Source organism: Bos grunniens, chromosome 4 (assembly GCF_055505025.1).
Source record: "Bos grunniens cultivar Pamir isolate PY7600 chromosome 4, Bosgru_T2T1.0, whole genome shotgun sequence".
In the NCBI taxonomy this organism is placed as follows: Eukaryota; Metazoa; Chordata; class Mammalia; order Artiodactyla; family Bovidae; genus Bos; species Bos grunniens.
Window position 1 is genome coordinate 48,615,293 of NC_141168.1, and position 17,567 is coordinate 48,632,859.

A 17,567-nucleotide genomic window follows, 5' to 3' on the forward strand; every position below is an offset into this window, starting at 1 on the left:
ACAAACTCAGGCCTGCCTGGTGATGTTTTCGTGGAAGAAGTCAGTCAAGACCAGGTCACATATAATCTAATTAAGAACCTAATCACGACACACTTAAAACAAATTAGACAATAACAAATAAACCATGCAAAGGGCATTTAGAAGAGGAAATGAGTGTGGGCAGAATGAGCTAGAAGAGACTTCACAGAAAATGTGAATGTTGAGCTGGGATTGAGTACATTCTGGGTAGGGTGACCAGTTAAGCTCCACACAGAGGTGGGTTGGCTCACAGAGTGGCCAGGGTTGGATCAGTGAAGAAAAGTCCAAAAATGACCAAACTCATTCATCCATTCATTCATTCACACACTTACCATGTTTTGAGCACCTAGAACCCATTGGACATTACACTGAACACTGGGGATACAAAGATCAATAACAGTTTCTCAGGGAATTTGTCATCTAATGAGGGAGACATGTAGTTATGGTGTATCGTTGGAACTGCAGAGGTGGGCCTGTTAGAGTTTGGGGTGTTAGAGGCCTCCTTTCCACTCATCATGTCTCCCTTTGCAGTTTCCTGACAGAAGAGCTATAGATTTAACAATCAGTGGGCAAATGGAGAACAAAATAGCCGATCCAGTGAGGTCAAAGGCAGGGCTGCCCTAAGCTAACTCAGGATGCCTGGCTGAAGTCTAAGCCTCCAGAGTAGCCCAGCCCCCACACCAAATTTCAGCTCCCTGGTGGAGAGTGCAGGAATAGTGAGGTTTGTGGCAGCTTCCCAAACACGCTTACCTAAACAGACACACAGACAGGAAGAGCTAGCCTGCTGTGTCCAGCAGCAGATGGAGGAAGAGAAGGGACACTCATAAAACCATGTTACCTCCTGGTACAATGCTCGTGCCCACGGAGCAATGTGGTCTCAAGAATCAATCAGAATAGCAACTTCATTCCATGCAGATGCAGACAGTAAAAGAGAATAGAGGAGGAATGCCCAGAAGCCTCTGCTAGCCAAGACAAAACTTGGGCTTTTCAAATTCAATACACTCAAAGCTGTAATTCCATTTCAGGGGCTGTGATATCTCCTCGCTCTCTTACAGGGAAGTGGGCAGGAGGTGTTTCAGGAACTCTGCGAGGACACCCATCCCAGGCTGGGAAGAGTGGAGGAGGAAGGTCAAATTTCCTGGAGTAACTGATGCTTGAGCAGAGGTTTGAAGGTGGAACACCAAGTGCCAGATGAAGAATGCAAGGTAGGAGGTAGAGGACCTGCAGGTATGAGAAAACAATACATATTTTGAGTAGTTTTAAATTATTCATGTTTCCTCTACTTTGAAACTGACCGTGTGCTAAGCTCAGACCTCTGGGTTACTATTCTAAAAGCAGAATCCCATGTAGGATGGAATCAAGCCCCATAGCCACCCCAAACCCTTTTCTCCCAGGCATTCCTCCCCTCCAACCCCATCTGTCCTTCCTATAGACTTGGATCTGGGAGAAAACCAGCCCCCCTAATAATATTCTTCATTTAGCCAAATCAGGACTCAACTTCTCAGCCTGGGAGTTCTTAATCATGATCTTATGGACAAACCTACAAGTTCAGAGAATAAACATTTTAGAGTTGGTTCTATTCCCTAATTCAGGAGAGATACAACTCACTTTTGCTGTATTTTAACGGCCTAAATACCTACCAGCCTCTTCCCCCTGCTTAAATAAGGAACAGGACAGAGGAGCAGATAAAAAGAAATGGAAAAATCAGCATTGTTTGGGACTTCCACATAATGATACAAAGTTTCTTCCCACTAAGCAAAGAGGGCTATCTGGAGCCAGGTCCACACTAATCCTCCATGTGCCCTGCTGATGGCAGGAAAGCAAAGAAGAGGGCAGATAGTCATTCCTCTCTTTCTAATATACCTGCATTATGCTAGCAAGAGAGTTCCAGAAAAACATCTATTTCTGCTTTATTGACTATGCCAAAGCCTTTGACTGTGTGGATCACAACAAATTGTGGAAAATTCTTCAAGAGATGGGAATAACAGATCACCTGACCTGCCTCTGAGACATCTGTATGTTGGTCAGGAAGCAACAGTTAGAACTGGACATGGAACAACAGACTGGTTCCAAATAGGTAAAGGAGTACATCAAGGCTGTATATTGTCACCCTGCTTATTTAACTTCTATGCAGAGTACATCATGAGAAACGCTGGACTAGAAGAAGCACAAGCTGGAATCAAGATTGCCGGGAGAAATATCAATAACCTCAGATATGCAGATGACATTACCCTTATGGCAGAAAGTGAAGAACTAAAGAGCCTCTTGATGAAAGTGAAAGAAGAGAGTGAAAAAGTTGGCTTAAAGCTCAACTTTCAGAAAACGAAGATCATGGCATCCAGTCCCATCACTTCATGGCAAATAGATGGGGAAATATTGGAAACAGTGGCAGACTTTATTTTTGGGGGCTCCAAAATCACTGCAGATGGTGACTGCAGCCATGAAGTTAAAAGATGCTTGCTCCTTGGAAGAAAAGTTGTGACCAACCTAGACAGCATATTAAAAAGCAGAGACATTACTTTGCCAACAAAGGTCCGTCTAGTCAAGGCTATGGTTTTTCCAGTAGTCATGTATAGATGTGAGAATTGGATCATAAAGAAAGCTGAGTGCCGAAGAATTGATGTTTTTGAACTGTGGTGTTGGACAGAACTCTTGAGAATCCCTTGGACTGCAAGGAGATCCAACCAGTCCTTTCTAAAGGAAATCAGTCCTGAATGTTCACTGGAAGGACTGATGTTGAAGCTGAAACTCCAATATTTTGGCCACCTGATGCGAAGATCTGACTCATTTGAAAAGATCCTGATGCTGGGAAAGATTGAAGGCGGGAGGAGAAGGGGACGACAGAGGATGAGATGGTTGGATGTCATGACCAATTCAATGGAGGTGAGTCTGAGTAGGCTCTGGGAGTTTGTGATGGACAGGGAGGCCTGGCGTGCTGCAGTCCATGGGGTCGCAGAGTCAGACATGACAGAGCGACTGAACTGAACTAATGTTTAGATGGTTACTTAATACTGTGTATGCAACAGAAAGTGTTTTTTTTTCCCTCTATGTAGAACATTGGAATCAGTTACAATGTCATCAGAATTCAACAAATACCTTTTCCATCATCATAAAAGAAAACAGCCTTTCAAATGAGATGTTTCAGTGAAATATTATTTTATTGTGTTTTGTCAGTAGGAGGATTATGACATTGTCACAACTAAGTTATTGCCTTTTCTTCTGCCTATTAGTAAAATTAGCACAGTGTGATATCACACAGAATCTTTTCCTCCTTTTAAAATTGGAGTGGAATAACATATAATTAATCATATGTCATCCAGGCTCATTTTTTTTTTAATGTGCTAGTAAGAGTTATCAATTTAAACTTGTTCTAATGCTGCAGGATTGAGACGCTTGCAATCATGGGAACAGGGTGATGATGTGAACGGTACCTGCTCTGTTGCCTGACACACAGTAGGTGTGCAGTGAGGACCAATGCAGCCTGCACTGGATTGGGATGACTAGGAGTGATCCTGGAGGGGCCAGAAGCAAGGTGATGTTTGATGAACAACCTCGAAGGGTTCTTCATCATTCTCATCATTCTCCTGACCCAGGGATCCAACCCAAGTCTTCTGCATTGCAGGCAGATTCTTTACCATCTGAGCTGCCAAGGACTAGGTACTGTTTATGCAAGGCCTTGACAAAAGTAGAAGAGTTTTTTGTAACAACTTCCTGGTGTTCTCAGAATCATTGGTTAACAGACTGTAGTTTTTAGTGATCTTAGAAGTTCTAGTCACATTAAGTTATCTTTAGGATCAAGTTTAAAAAGAACTTATTTTATCCTTGAATATTGTGATCCTCAAATTTCCTGAAACACCTTTGCATGCATGTGTGCTAAGGCACCTTAGTCGTGTCTGACTCTTTGCAGCCCTATGGTCTGCAGCCTGCCAGGCTTCTCTGTCCATGGGATTCTCCAGGCAGGAGTTCTGGAGTGGATTGCCATGCCCTCCTCCAGGGGATCTTCCTGACCCAAGGATTGAACCTACGCCTCCTGGATTGGCAGGTGGGTTCTCTACCACTAGCACCACTTAGGAAGCCCATGGAATACATTTAGGTCACTGATATTAATAATTTTTTCCTGGCTTTGAGTTTAATGATAATTTTGGAGTTCTCACAAGCTGTTAACACTTACACTGCTAGTGTATTGACATATTACAAGTATGTCATGTTGGCATAGTACACTTCTTACTAATGTATTGACTTTAATTTCAGGGGACTCTAGTTTGTCCTTAGGCAGATTATTTTGATATTAAAACTTGTTAAGGATTTGAGCCTTTTAAAAAAGCTATTTTATATACAAGACACAGATTCCTCTAATTCTCAATCTGGTCCTAATTTCAGTATTCTTCGTTTTCCCAGAAGTTAATTGAGTTTGAAACTTTAATTGTTCAGTGTATTTATTTGAAATCTGATTTGACTCATTAATTTGGCTGCTATACTAAGAGGTTATGAGGCAATTTAAAGTTGAAATGAGAAACTTTGAGTAGAAAATAAAAGCCACAGTTTGCCCTTCCATCTCACTCAATGTGTGTTTACTTGCTCAGTCATGCCCAACTCTTTGCAACCCCATGAACTGCAGCCCACCAGTCTCCTCTGTCCATGGGATTTTCCAGGCAAGAATACTGGAGTGGGTTGCCATTTCCTTCTCCAGGGGATCTTCCCGACCCAGGGATTGAACCCAGGTCACCTTACTTTTTGGGTGTTATCTTATTTGGGTATTATCTACTAGAACGTGTGTGCATGCTCACTTGCTCAGGCATATCTAACTCTTTTCAACCCCATGGACTGTAGCCTGCAAAGCTCCTCTGTTCATGGAATTTTCCAGGCATGAATACTGGAGTGGGTTGCCATTTCCTCCTCCAGGGAATCTTCCCTACCCAGGGATCAAAACCACGTCTCCTGTGTCTCCTACATTGGCAGGTGGATTCTTTACCACTGAGCCACCTGAGAAGCCCAGTAGAGAGAACAGCACTGTTCAAATGATTTTTCAATTAATGTTTGTCGAGAGTAATTTGAATTTTATTTATTCTGATTTCTCTATCTTTTCTATCACAGACAAGGCTTTTCAAATCATAGTGAGCTGCTAAGTCAACTAGTCTGTGAATTTCAATGCAAGAATAAGCAGTGTTGGCAGAACAAATTTAATGTAGTCATTCCTCCTAATAGACTGAATTATTGACCAAGTTATAATGGAGGCAGCTGATCTCTGATGAGTTCCTAGAGTCCCAAGGATGTTATCAATTCCTAAGACATTTATTGAATAATCTGTCTATGACAGGTACTCTGCAAGGTTCCGAGAGTCATATAAAGATGAGTGAGACAGTTTCTCTGCTCTTAAAGACCTGGAAATTTATGAAGGAGACAGACACATGCTTGAGTGACTGCACTATAAGGTAGATCATGATTGAGATTTAAATAGAAACATAAAGTAGTTGCAATGATAGAACAGGGGAGGCTGAAAGCGTTTCCTTCCACTACTGTGTGTAGGGAGTGGGGCTGTTATTTGAAGTGGACCTTGGTGAATGGCAGTTGTTCAATAGGTTACTCTTCACTACTGCTAATCTCAAGGTTATTATTAACTATGTTATAGTCTTAGAAAAAAGGCTGTGCAGGTGCCCAAGCAATCTTCCCTGAGATAAATGTCAAGATGTCTAGGGACGTGGATATTGGCCATGCATCTTGGAGTCAGCATGATTATATAAATTGGTATAAATGGGAGGTGGGATGAGAGAATAAACACCATGGAGGGGATAGGATGGTGTCTGATGTTCTTTTAATGCTCGAACCTCCACCCTGAAAATCAGGGATTCATTTGGGCAACAATGAGTTCAGTTTAGTTCAGGTCAGTCGCTCAGTCATGTCTGAATCTTTGCCACCCCATGAATCACAGCACGCCAGGCCTCCCTGTCCATCACCAACTCCCGGAGTTCACTCAAACTCATGTCCATTGAGTCGGTGATGCCATCCAGCCATCTCATCCTCTGTCATCCCCTTCTTCTCCTGCCCCCATTCCTTCCCAGCATCAGGGTCTTTTCCAATGAGTCAACTCTTCTCATGAGGTGGCCAAAGTACTGGAGTTTCAGCTTCAGCATCAGTCTTTTCAATGAACACCCAGACTGATCTCCTTTAGGATGGACAGGTTGGATCTCCTTGCAGTCCAAGGGACTCTCAAGAGTCTTCTCCAACACCACAGTTCAAAAGCATCAATTCTTCAGCACTCAGCTTTCTTCACAGTCCAACTCTCATATCCATACGTGACTACTGGAAAAACCATAGCCTTGACTAGATGGATCTTTGTTGGCAAAGTAATGTCTCTGCGTTTGAATATGCCTTCTAGGTTGGTCATAACTTTCCTTCCAAGGAGTAAGCATCTTTTAATTTCATGGCTGCAGTCACCATCTGCAGTGATTTTGGAGCCCAAAAAATAAAGTTGGGCACTGTTTCCACTGTTTCCCCATCTAATTCCCATGAAGTGGTGCAAAGAGATGCCATGATCTTAGTTTTCTGAATGCTGAGCTTTAAGCCAACTTTTTCACTCTCCTCTTTCACCTTTATCAAGAGGCTTTTGAGTTCCTCTTCACTTTCTGCCATAAGGGTGGTGTCATCTGCATATCTGAGGTTATTGATATTTCTACCACCAATCTTGATTCTAGCTTGTGTTTTTCCAGCCCAGTGTTTCTCATGATGTACTCTGCATAGAAGTTAAATAAGCAGGGTGACAATATACAGCCTTGACGTACTCCTTTTCCTATTTGGAACCAGTCTGTTGTTCCATGTCCAGTTCTAGCTGTTGCTTCCTGACCTGCATATAGGTTTCTCAAGAGGCAGGTCAGATGGTCTAGTATTCCCATCTCTTTCAGAATTTTCCACAGTTTATTGTGATCCACACAGTCAAAGGCTTTGGCATAGTCAATAAAGCAGAAATAGATGTTTTTCTGGAACTCTCTTGCTTTTTTGATGATCCAGCAGATGTTGGCAATTTGGTCTCTGGTTCCTCTGGCTTTTCTAAATCCCAAAAATAAAGTCTGACACTATTTCCACTGTTTCCCCATCTGTTTCCCATGAAGTGGTGGGACCGGATGCCATGATCTTCGTTTTCTGAATGTTGAGCTTTAAGCCAACTTTTTCACTCTCCACTTTCACTTTCATCAAGAGGCTTTTTAGTTCCTCTTCACTTTCTGCCACTTCCAATTTGCCTTGATTTATGGACCTGACATTCCAGGTTCCTATGCAATATTGCTCTTTACAGCATCAGACCTTGCTTCTATCACCAGTCACATCCACAACTGGGTATTGTTTTTGCTTTGGCTCCATCCCTTCATTCTTTCTGGAGTTATTTCTCCAGTGATCTCCAATAGCATATTGGGCACCTACTAACCCGGGGAGTTCCCCTTTCAGTATCCTATCATTTTGCCTTTTCATACTGTTCATGGGGTTCTCAAGGCAAGAATACTGAAATGGTTTGCCATTCCCTTCTCCAGTGGACCACATTTTGTCAGACCTCTCCACCATGACCCTCCCGTCTTGGGTGGCCCCACACAGCATGGCTTAGTTTCATCGAGTTAGACAAGGCTGTGGTCCATGTGATCAGATTGGCTAGTTTTCTGTAATTATGGTTTCAGTGTGTCTGCCCTCTGATGCCCTCTCGCAACACCTACCGTCTTACTTGGGTTTCTCTAACCTTGGATGTGGGGTATCTCTTCAGGCTGCTTCAGCAAAGCACAGCCCCCATATTTTTGAAAGAAATGATATTTTGGCAGAGCAGTGGTCACACTGGGATCTAAGTAACAAAGTTTAACAGATGAGATTAGTTCTCTTCTCCCAGGCTCAGACCCCAGAGTAACAGCACCCACACACAGCTCAGTCAACTGTCAGACATCAAGTGCTGAGCCCATAAATACAACAGGAGAAACTCTATCACTTGGCAGAACAGGCTTCTCATGAAGGGCTCCTGCAGTTGTGGCTGACATTTGGCAGATCAGTTTTAGGGTTTGACTTGTAGGGTCACCAATCATTCTGGTTTTCCCATGACTTTTCCAGGCTTGGCACTGAAAATCCTTCATTCCTAGAAAACCCTTCAGTTCCAGGAAAGGCAAGGCAGCTAGCTGGTCACCCCACTTGGGAAACAGACTATTTGTGATCTCGTTTTTAGGGAAACTATGCTCTGAGTGCTCTACTATGTACAAGTGAGCAGCTCAGCCGTCCATCTGCATTTACACACCTGAACACAAATGCTTAACTGCATGCTGTTTTCCTAATTGACTTTCCTAATTGACTCTTTGGTGAGAGTACAGCATTCTCTCTAGATCATTATAAAACGTGATTTCAAAATATTCCCATGATAGAAAAGAACATCAGCTGTTAAGATATTGAGAATGTTTTATAATTTCTAGACTAGCCACTTCCTTATTCTAACATTATGAGCACATTGGTTCTGTGAATGCATAAATATTTAATTTCATGGATAATTAACTCTTTATAAGAAAAATTATTTCAACTTGAAAGCTTAAATGGCTATTTGCCTTCTGAAATTACAAGTTTTGCAGGTTTTGTTTTTTGTGACAAGAAATAGGATGAGAGATCTAACATTTGTTGAGAAGCTGGTATAAACTAGAATTACTGTAATTCTTTTAATCCTCATACAAAACATGAGATGCAAGTATGGCTGGCCATATCTTACAGATAAGGAAACTGAGGCATGGAAAGGTGAAATGAAACAAGGCAACAAAGCTAGTAAGTGGTGGAGATGGAACTCCAACCCAGACCAGTTTGACTACCTATGGGGATTTTAAATCACTGTATTATTATTTTTTTTTTTTAAATGAAAATTTACTTTTTTATTGAATATTTGTTATTTTCCATGCAAAGCATATTAGAAGTGAATCTTTATCATGTTGACTACCTCAGTAAAAACCTATGCAATGAGAATTATGAGAGTTGTCTACACAATACTAAAGTGATCAATAAATTATCAGATGCTTCTCTACAAATAATTGGATAACCTGAATTAGCTGATTTTTCAACAAAACAGTAAATTTTAGCTTTCATATGATCTTTACTAGTAACAGCAGACATCTTAGACTTAAATTTAGAAGAAAAGCATAACATTAAACACCCTGAATAGCATGGTCAAAACTTTCAAGAAACAAGTTCACCAAAAAAAAGTAATATACATCTATCAGGCATCCAGAAGGGGAAACAAAGCAAGCATGTAATAAATGTCCATCAAGTGATCATCACTAATATTCTATTATTATCAAAGTGACTGCCAATATGTGAACTGTTTATTAGACTTAAATACCTAAAAACAAATCAGTAATCAATAATGTATACAGAAAAACTTAACAAAATCACATTTGAATAGCATCAACAGTTGGGTGTATCTGACATACATTGAATTGTTTTTACTTCATTACTGCTCCAAATGCTTTAAAATGTTCTTTTCATAATATATAATTATCTGAAAGAAACATGGAAAGATACATCCCAATATGTTCAGTCTTTCCACCATTCAGTAAATGCTACAGCAAATTAAACAGTACCTATTATCCAGAGCTTAAATACAATGGCTGGATAATTAATACAAAATACTTTTGAATGAACTATTCAGATTAGACCAGCTACTGCTACTTATATACCATTACAGATTATACACTCTAGATATAAGTGCTGGTCCATGTCCATTTTTTGGAAACTTCTGTAATATCTAGAACTGTATACCCAGTTGACTAATAAATACTTGCTAATAATCAAGTATTTGATTTAAACTCACAGTTTAAACTCACAACCATCTGAATATATTGCATGTATGGTAGTATGTTTTCCCCCTCGAAGAATATACTTAGTGTTTGTTTACATGAATTCAGATACTTTTGGGGGAATTACCTGCAAATGCCTTATTACTGATGTGTGCAACTTGTTATATGTTGATGATATTTCATAAAGGTCTTTGGCTACTGTCATTTTTTCTTTTAGCTTATTCTAAGTATTTAGAAGAACATGGAGTCACACTTTTATAACAGTCATCTTTAAAAAGGAAAGCTAAAAAAGTCACTTAATATCAAGTACTAGTTGGCTAAATATAAAATTGAAGAGAATACTTGAATTGTGCTATATAGTAAATTAAAATGTACTATTTTGTATTCAGATATTGAAAAAAATTTAAAATCACTTTGACTTTGGAAAAACATACAGTTGTAATTTTAATGTATAATTATATACATTAATGTATAATGTATATGTATATACATTATATACATATATATATAATGTATATATATATACATATATATGTACATATATATGTACATATATATATATGTACATACATAATATATAATGTATAATGTATAATGTAATGTATAATGTATAAGGGCAGTGAGGGGCGAGAGTGAGAGACTCTCACTCTCAATAATAAATCACTGTATTATTATTCTCTCAGTAAAACTCCACCCTGCTGTTTTATTACATATAATCAGGCAGTATAGAGAATTACTGAGCTGGATCATGGAGTCAGGAAAGAATGAAGTCCTTCATCTTTGGGCAATGACTCCCCTCTGTTCTCTAAATGCTTATTTCTTAAAAGTCTAGTGCATCTAATACTAATACAGCTATACTAGCTTTTCAGACATTCAGTTCAGTTCAGTTTAGTTCAGTCGCTCAGTCGTGTCCAACTCTTGGCGACCCCATGAATCACAGCACGCCAGGCCTCCCTGTCCATCACCAACTCCCGGAGTTCACTCAGACTCACGTCCATCGAGTCAGTGATGTCATCCAGCCATCTCATCCTCTGTCGTCCCCTTCTCCTCCTGCCCCCAATCCCTCCCAGCATCAGAGTCTTTTCCAATGAGTCAACTCTTCTCATGAGGTGGCCAAAGTACTGGAGTTTCAGCCTTAGCATCATTCCTTCCAAAGAAACCCTAGGGCTGATCTCCTTCAGAATGGACTGGTTGGATCTCCTTGCAGTTCAAGGGACTCTCAACAGTCTTCTCCAACACCACAGTTCAAAAGCATCAGTTCTTCGGTGCTCAGCCTTCTTCACAGTCCAACGCTCACATCCATACATGACCACTGGAAAAATCATAGCCTTGACTAGATGGACCTTTGTTGGCAAAGTCATGTCTCTGCTTTTGAATATGCTATCTAGGTTGGTCATAACTTTCCTTCCAAGGAGTAAGTGTCTTTTAATTTCATGGCTGCAGTCACCATCTGCAGTGATTTTGGAGCCCAGAAAAATAAAGTCTGACACTGTTTCCACTGTTTCCCATCTATTTCCCATGAAGTGATGGGACCAGATGCCATGATCTTTGTTTTCTGAATGTTGAGTTTTAAGCCAACTTTTTCACTCTCCTCTTTCACCTTCAACAAGAGGCTTTTTAGTTCCTCTTCACTTTCTGCCATTTACCTATCTTCTTTCATCCATTTACTTTCAACCTTTCTGAGCCTTCAAGTTCTTGTAGCAAAATAAAGTTATTAGAAAAAGTTGGTAAGCCCTTTTACTATCAAGTTTAGGCTATTTACATTTACTATGATTATTAATTTCTCAAGAGGCAGATCAGGTGGTCTGTTATTCTCATCTCTTGAAGAATTTTCCACAGTTTAAGCAACAGTTAGAACTGGACATGGAACAACAGACTGGTTCCAAATAGGAAAAGGAGTTTGTCAAGGCTGTATATTGTCACCCTGTTTGTTTAACTTATATGCAGAGTACATCATGAGAAACGCTGGGCTGGAAGAAGCACAGGCTGGAATCAAGATTGCCAGGAGAAATATCAATAACTTCAGATATGCAGATGACACCACCCTTATGGCAGAAAGTGAAGAGGAACGAAAAAGCCTCTTGATGAAAGTGAAAGTGGAGAGTGAAAAAGTTGGCTTAAAGCTCAACATTCAGAAAACGAAGATCATGGCATCCGGTCCCACCACTTCACGGGAAATAGATGGGGAAACGGTGGAAACAGTGTCAGACTTTATTTTTCTGGGCTCCAAAATCACTACAGATGGAGACTGCAGCCATGAAATTAAAAGACGCTTACTCCTTGGAAGGAAAGTTATGACCAACCTAGATAGCATATTCAAAAGCAGAGACATGACTTTGCCAACAAAGGTCCATCTAGTCAAGGCTATGGTTTTTCCTGTGGTCATGTATGGATGTGAGAGTTGGACTGTGAAGAAGGCTGAGCACCGAAGAATTGATGCTTTTGAACTGTGGTGTTGGAGAAGACTGTTGAGAGTCCCTTGGACTGCAAGGAGATCCAACCAGTCCATTCTGAAGGAGATCAGTCCTGGGATTTCTTTGGAAGGAATGAGGCTAAGGCTGAAACTCCAGTACTTTGGCCACCTCATGCAAAGAGTTGACTCATTGGAAAAGATTCTGATGCTGGGAGGGATTGGGGGCAGGAGGAGAAGGGGACAACAGAGGATGAGATGGCTGGATGGCATCACTGACTCGATGGATGTGAGTATGAGTAAACTCCGGGAGTTGGTGATGGACAGGGCGGCCTGGCGTGCTGCGATTCATGGGGTCGCAAAGAGTCAGACAGGACTGAGCGACTAATCTGATCTAATGATTATTAATGTACTTAGATTTATTTCTACCATCTTATTTTGTTCTGTTTATCATGCTTTTGCTTTACTTCTATTTTGGTGGTGTTGTTTTATGGAATAAATCATTTCCTTCTTCTTTTTTCCCTCCACGAGGTTACATATTATGCTTCCCGTTGTTGTTGTTTTTCAGTCACCCAGTGATGTCTGACTCTTTGCAACCCCATGGATTGCAGCACGCCAGGCCTCTGTGTCCCTCACCATCTCCCGGAGTTTGCCCAAATTCATGTTCATTGCACAGTGATGCTGTCCAGTTATCTCATCCTCTGATGCCCTCTTCTCCTTCTGCCCTTGATCTTTCCCAGCATCAGGGAATTTTCCAATGCATCATCTGTTTGCATCAGATGACCAAAATACTGAAACTTCAGTTTCAGCATCAGTAGTTCCAGTGAATGTTCAGGGTTGATCTCCCTTAAGATTAACTGGTTTTATCTCCTTGCTGTCCAAGGGACTTTCAGGAATCTTCTCCAGCACCACAGTTTGAAGACATCAGTTCTTTGACGTTCTGCCTTCTTTATGATCCAGCTCTCACACCTCTACATGACCACTGGGAAGACCATAACCTTGACTGTACTGACCTTTGTCCGCAGAGTAATGTCTCTGCTTTTCAACACACTGTCTAGGTTCATCATCACTTTCCTGCCAAGAAGCAATCGTCTTCTGATTTCACGGCTGGCTGCAGTCACCATCGCAGTGATGATGTATTTTCTATCCTTCTTCTAAACAAAATAAGGAATTAGAATGAGCCCAACTCCAATAACCTCCCCAGCCATTTTGCTCATTTGTCCTCCCGACTAGACATTCTTATTTCTGTTATTCAGGGTCATCAATGGTGATTTATATTTGCCTGTGCTTACTTTTTTTTTTTGATCACTGTTGCTACGTTCAATGTATGCCTTCTTTCTATATTCAGTTTCCTTCTTCCTACTGTAGTATATGCTTCAGAAGTTCATTTAGATAGTGTCTTGAAATCATGTGTTTTTTCCGTGAGTAGCTTTATTTCAGTTTAGCTGGACACAATATTCTACCTCTCCAGTTATTTTTTTTTCAATACTCCATAGCTATCAGTTCATTGACTCTTAGCATCCTTATTGATTTCCAGAAATCTGTAATCTTTCAAGTGTTTTTTTCCTGTAGATAATCTATTTTTTCCTCTATGGTTGCTTTTAAGAATTTTTCTTTTTCATGGCAGTCTGAAATTTCACACTGATGTGTTACTTTGTAAGGTTTTTGGTTTTTTTTTTTTTAATCATTTTTTTGTACTTTAAAGTCTAAGGATTTGGGTCTTTTATCAACCCACATATGCGCTCTCTTTAAACATTGCCTCTCTTATTTTCTCTATTATTTCATTCTGGAAATTCTATTGAGTGAACCTTCTTATTTTATGTTTCAAAACTTTAAATCACTCTCCTATTTCTCCTCTATTTATTTATCTATGCTACATATTCTGAACAATTTCTTCAAATATGTTCTGTTGCCTCTAGAATTCCCTTCAGCAAGTCTAAAATGCTGTTTAACCCATCCTTTGAGCTTTTGTTTTAATGACTGTAGTGTTAAATTATTATTTTTAGAATTTCTGTTTTGTTATTTTGAATCCTTTCTATTTTTTCATAGTGACTCATTCTTCAGACTTTGATTCACTTTTGTGTTCTTCATTATTTAAATTAATTGAAGTATACCTGTACTATGTACCCTTTCAGATTGCTGGTTTGTATTTCAAGTCCTTGAGGCTCTACTGTCCCAGCATGTTGGATTTTCTTATTCTTAATCCTCTTTTTTGTTCCTCATTCCCTACAGAAGCTCCATACAACTTTAACTAGGGGAATGTTCCTTCAGGATGGTTTTGTGTATATCTGCCATGTGAATCCCCAAACAGTTTATGTTAATTTCTTAGCTTGGTGGGTCCTGGATTATGGGGTTAGTGTACATTTTTCAATCCACAAAATGTTCAATTTGGAGTTTTAGTTTCCTATAGAGACTTTTTTCCCATCCAGAATCTAGGCACTGGAAGGCAAGCTAAGCCATATTTTTCCTATTCCAGCCTTTCATTCTCTGTTATATTTGCAATAAACAGATATTTGAAGATCCTGCATTTATGCTGAAATCTCAGTTCCACCCAAGCGAAGTCAAGGGCTGAAAGCCTCATCTACTGAAACCAGAGCTTCTGCATTCCTTGAACTTACTTCCAGTGAGATCTTAAACAGGATGAGGCATAAGCATGGATGCTAAGATCTTTGCTTTTTAGTTTCCTTATTATTTCTGGTACCTGGATAATTCTTCCACCCTTTTTTGTGAGCTCTCTTTTGCACTTCTAACATTATATATTTGGTTCAGTATCCCTAGTCTATTTGCATCATCTTCATACTTGATTTTTACTGAACTGGGGCTCACAGTGGTTAATTGTTTACTCATTGCTATGTTCTAGTGTGCACAAAAGGGCAGCCATTCCTTGATATACACATGAGAAAGAGTTATGGAAATATATTTAAACTAGTGTATTAGAAAGACTGTCATCAAAGAGAAAGAAAGATGCACATAAATTTATGCTACAAATAGTTAAGGAAACTACAAATTAGTGAGAAAGAAGTAGGAAGTACTACTACTATAAAAGTAGGAAGTAGAGGACAGAATGGGTAATTATATTCCTGCTCCATCCTTGACTACTTGAATGACCTTGAGTGAGTCACAGTCTGTTTCTCAGTTTCAACTTCTGGAAAAAGTATTAATACCAACCTTGCCTAACCATTAGAATTAAGTGAACGAATGTGTAAATACTTGTCAAAATACATGGCAAATAGTGAGTACTCAATATATAGTAGCTCCCTCCCTCCATCAAGACAGAAAGAATAGAGGTGTACATCATCATATCATTAATTAGAGATGATCTGACAAAAAGGGATTTCAGCATCTAGTTTAGATGCTTAGTGAATGTAGCCTTTAGAAATCTGGAGGATTCAACTGGGAAAAAAAGGTCAATAAAGATGCAAGCCCTGACTTGTGCTTCACTTCTAACACCTAGTGTGTTAAAGATTCACAGTCTCTGAGTTTCAGCTTATAGAACCTCTCTATGACAGCTGGCTGGCACTGTATTTAGAATATGAGTGGGGTCATTGCTTTAAATTACTGTTGAATCTGATCTTATCAAAGAATAATGACTTCCATGTAGAAACCATGTAAAACCATAGAACAGTTCCCCTTGATGTAGCCTGCCCCTCCCCCCTTCCCAGCTGTTAAGGAGTGAAGGGAGGCAGTAAACAGAGAAGACAGCCACTTTCCTGGAAATCTGGGTCAAAATTTCACAACAACCAAGAGATAGAAAGGACTTTAGAAATCATTAACTTGTTGGGAATTGTCAAATCTTGTTCCACGTATCAGTCCTTCACATACCTGGTTGAGGTTATTCATAACAATATGATGGATAATAATTACATCCTGAAGGAATACAGTGAAGTTACTGGATAGGAACTACTTATACTGGAGAACTAAAAGTGATCTTCTACATTATTAACATTGTATTTTCTAAGGTTGGGATTTGCCAGAATGTTAAAGTAGGCTGATTTTCTCATCTATTTTAGTGAAGAAATCCACTTGAGGCATGTATTATGTATTCTTGCCTAGAAAATCCCATGAACAGAGGAGCCTAGTGGGCTATAGTCCATGAGGTCACAAAAGAATCGGACATGACTTAGCAACTAAACAACTGTGTCTCAAATGCAGAAAAAAATGTGGAAGTAGGAAATTCTTTATTCCAAGAAAACAGGGAAGCCTGGTGTGCTGCATTCCATGGGGTCGCAAAGAGTCGGACATGACAGAGCGACTGAACTGATGAATTTAAATGTTAAACTCCACATCTAAACTGTTTCTCTCCTTCAAAGGTTCCCCTTCTTCCTTCTGACATACAATCTAAGTGCAAGGAGAAGCTTGGTGTTGCGGTAAGAACTCTTGGCCCAAATGCCTCCCATCTCTGGAGACTCTTCCTTGCCCCTACAGCAACTGTAATTTTTTTCCACTGGTATATGGGCAGCAGTGGCCTCTGCTCTCACTGAGTCCTCTGTTGAGGTGTTCTAGACTGGAATAACTCGTGACTTATCTCAGGGTGGCCCAGCAAGACAGGTCCCATCTGACTGGATCTTCACTTGCCTCTCGCTATGTGCCTCCCCTCTGAGGCCCAGCTGTGAATCCCAGCTGGCAGCTCAGACAGCCCCCTCCCAGCCTTCTGCTAGAGGGACATTCCCCCTCCATTTTAGCACATGAGGCCCAGCTAGCATGTTCAGCTGCCTTCCCTATGGCCTGAGAACTTCAAGATCCCTTCTACGCTACACTCAGAACATGGGAAAGCATGGGGGGTGGGGGTAGAGACTGTCCTACCCCCACTGTCCCCTAAATATTCCATATCACTTTTTCTCTCCGATTGTGGATACCTGTGTTTGAGAAGGTCAGCTTATTAACCTCTTCACTCTTTCTGGACTCTCTCTAATCTCACTCCACCACCAACCCCCACCACCATACACACTAAGTTAACCCAAAGAGCAACAGTATCTGAACCCTAGTCTTACCTTTCTTTCACTCTCTCCCTTTCAAAAGGACCTTTGTGTTATATTCTCCTCTTTCCTACTTTCTTTGTTCTGGGAAGTACTCACCCTCCCCTTCCCAGGTAACATAAAACACTATTCATGCCAGAAAGGACTACATTTTAAGAATGGTTGACTGGAAGGAGAAATGCCTCAGGAGGTAGTTCAGTGATATTATCCTTGTTTCATATTTGAGGACAAGCCAAAGTAAAACACGTAATGACCACTATACGTATAGGGAAGAGCTGGTCACCAGCATCTACTGATATTAGTTCTGCGTGCTGCTCCTGTGCACCAGGGGAACCTCCTTGGGACCCAAGTGAATAGAAATGTGAG

At 40.3% G+C, this 17,567-nt stretch overlaps 1 long non-coding RNA gene across 7 annotated transcripts in view; it reads left to right on the top strand.

Annotated features, from left to right (window-relative positions):
* The first annotated feature begins 1,052 nt into the window (after positions 1-1,052).
* Positions 1,053-17,567, top strand: part of LOC147374071 (uncharacterized) — a 191,897-nt gene continuing 175,382 nt past the window's right edge. For 2 of the 7 annotated variants that reach the window (XR_015162404.1, XR_015162402.1), the window contains exons 1-2: positions 1,053-2,901; positions 3,926-4,060. This is a non-coding gene — a long non-coding RNA (uncharacterized LOC147374071). The remainder of the gene's footprint in view (positions 2,902-3,925; positions 4,061-17,567) is intronic. The other 5 variants (XR_015162400.1, XR_015162399.1, XR_015162401.1 and 2 more) reach the window with 5 other exon arrangements.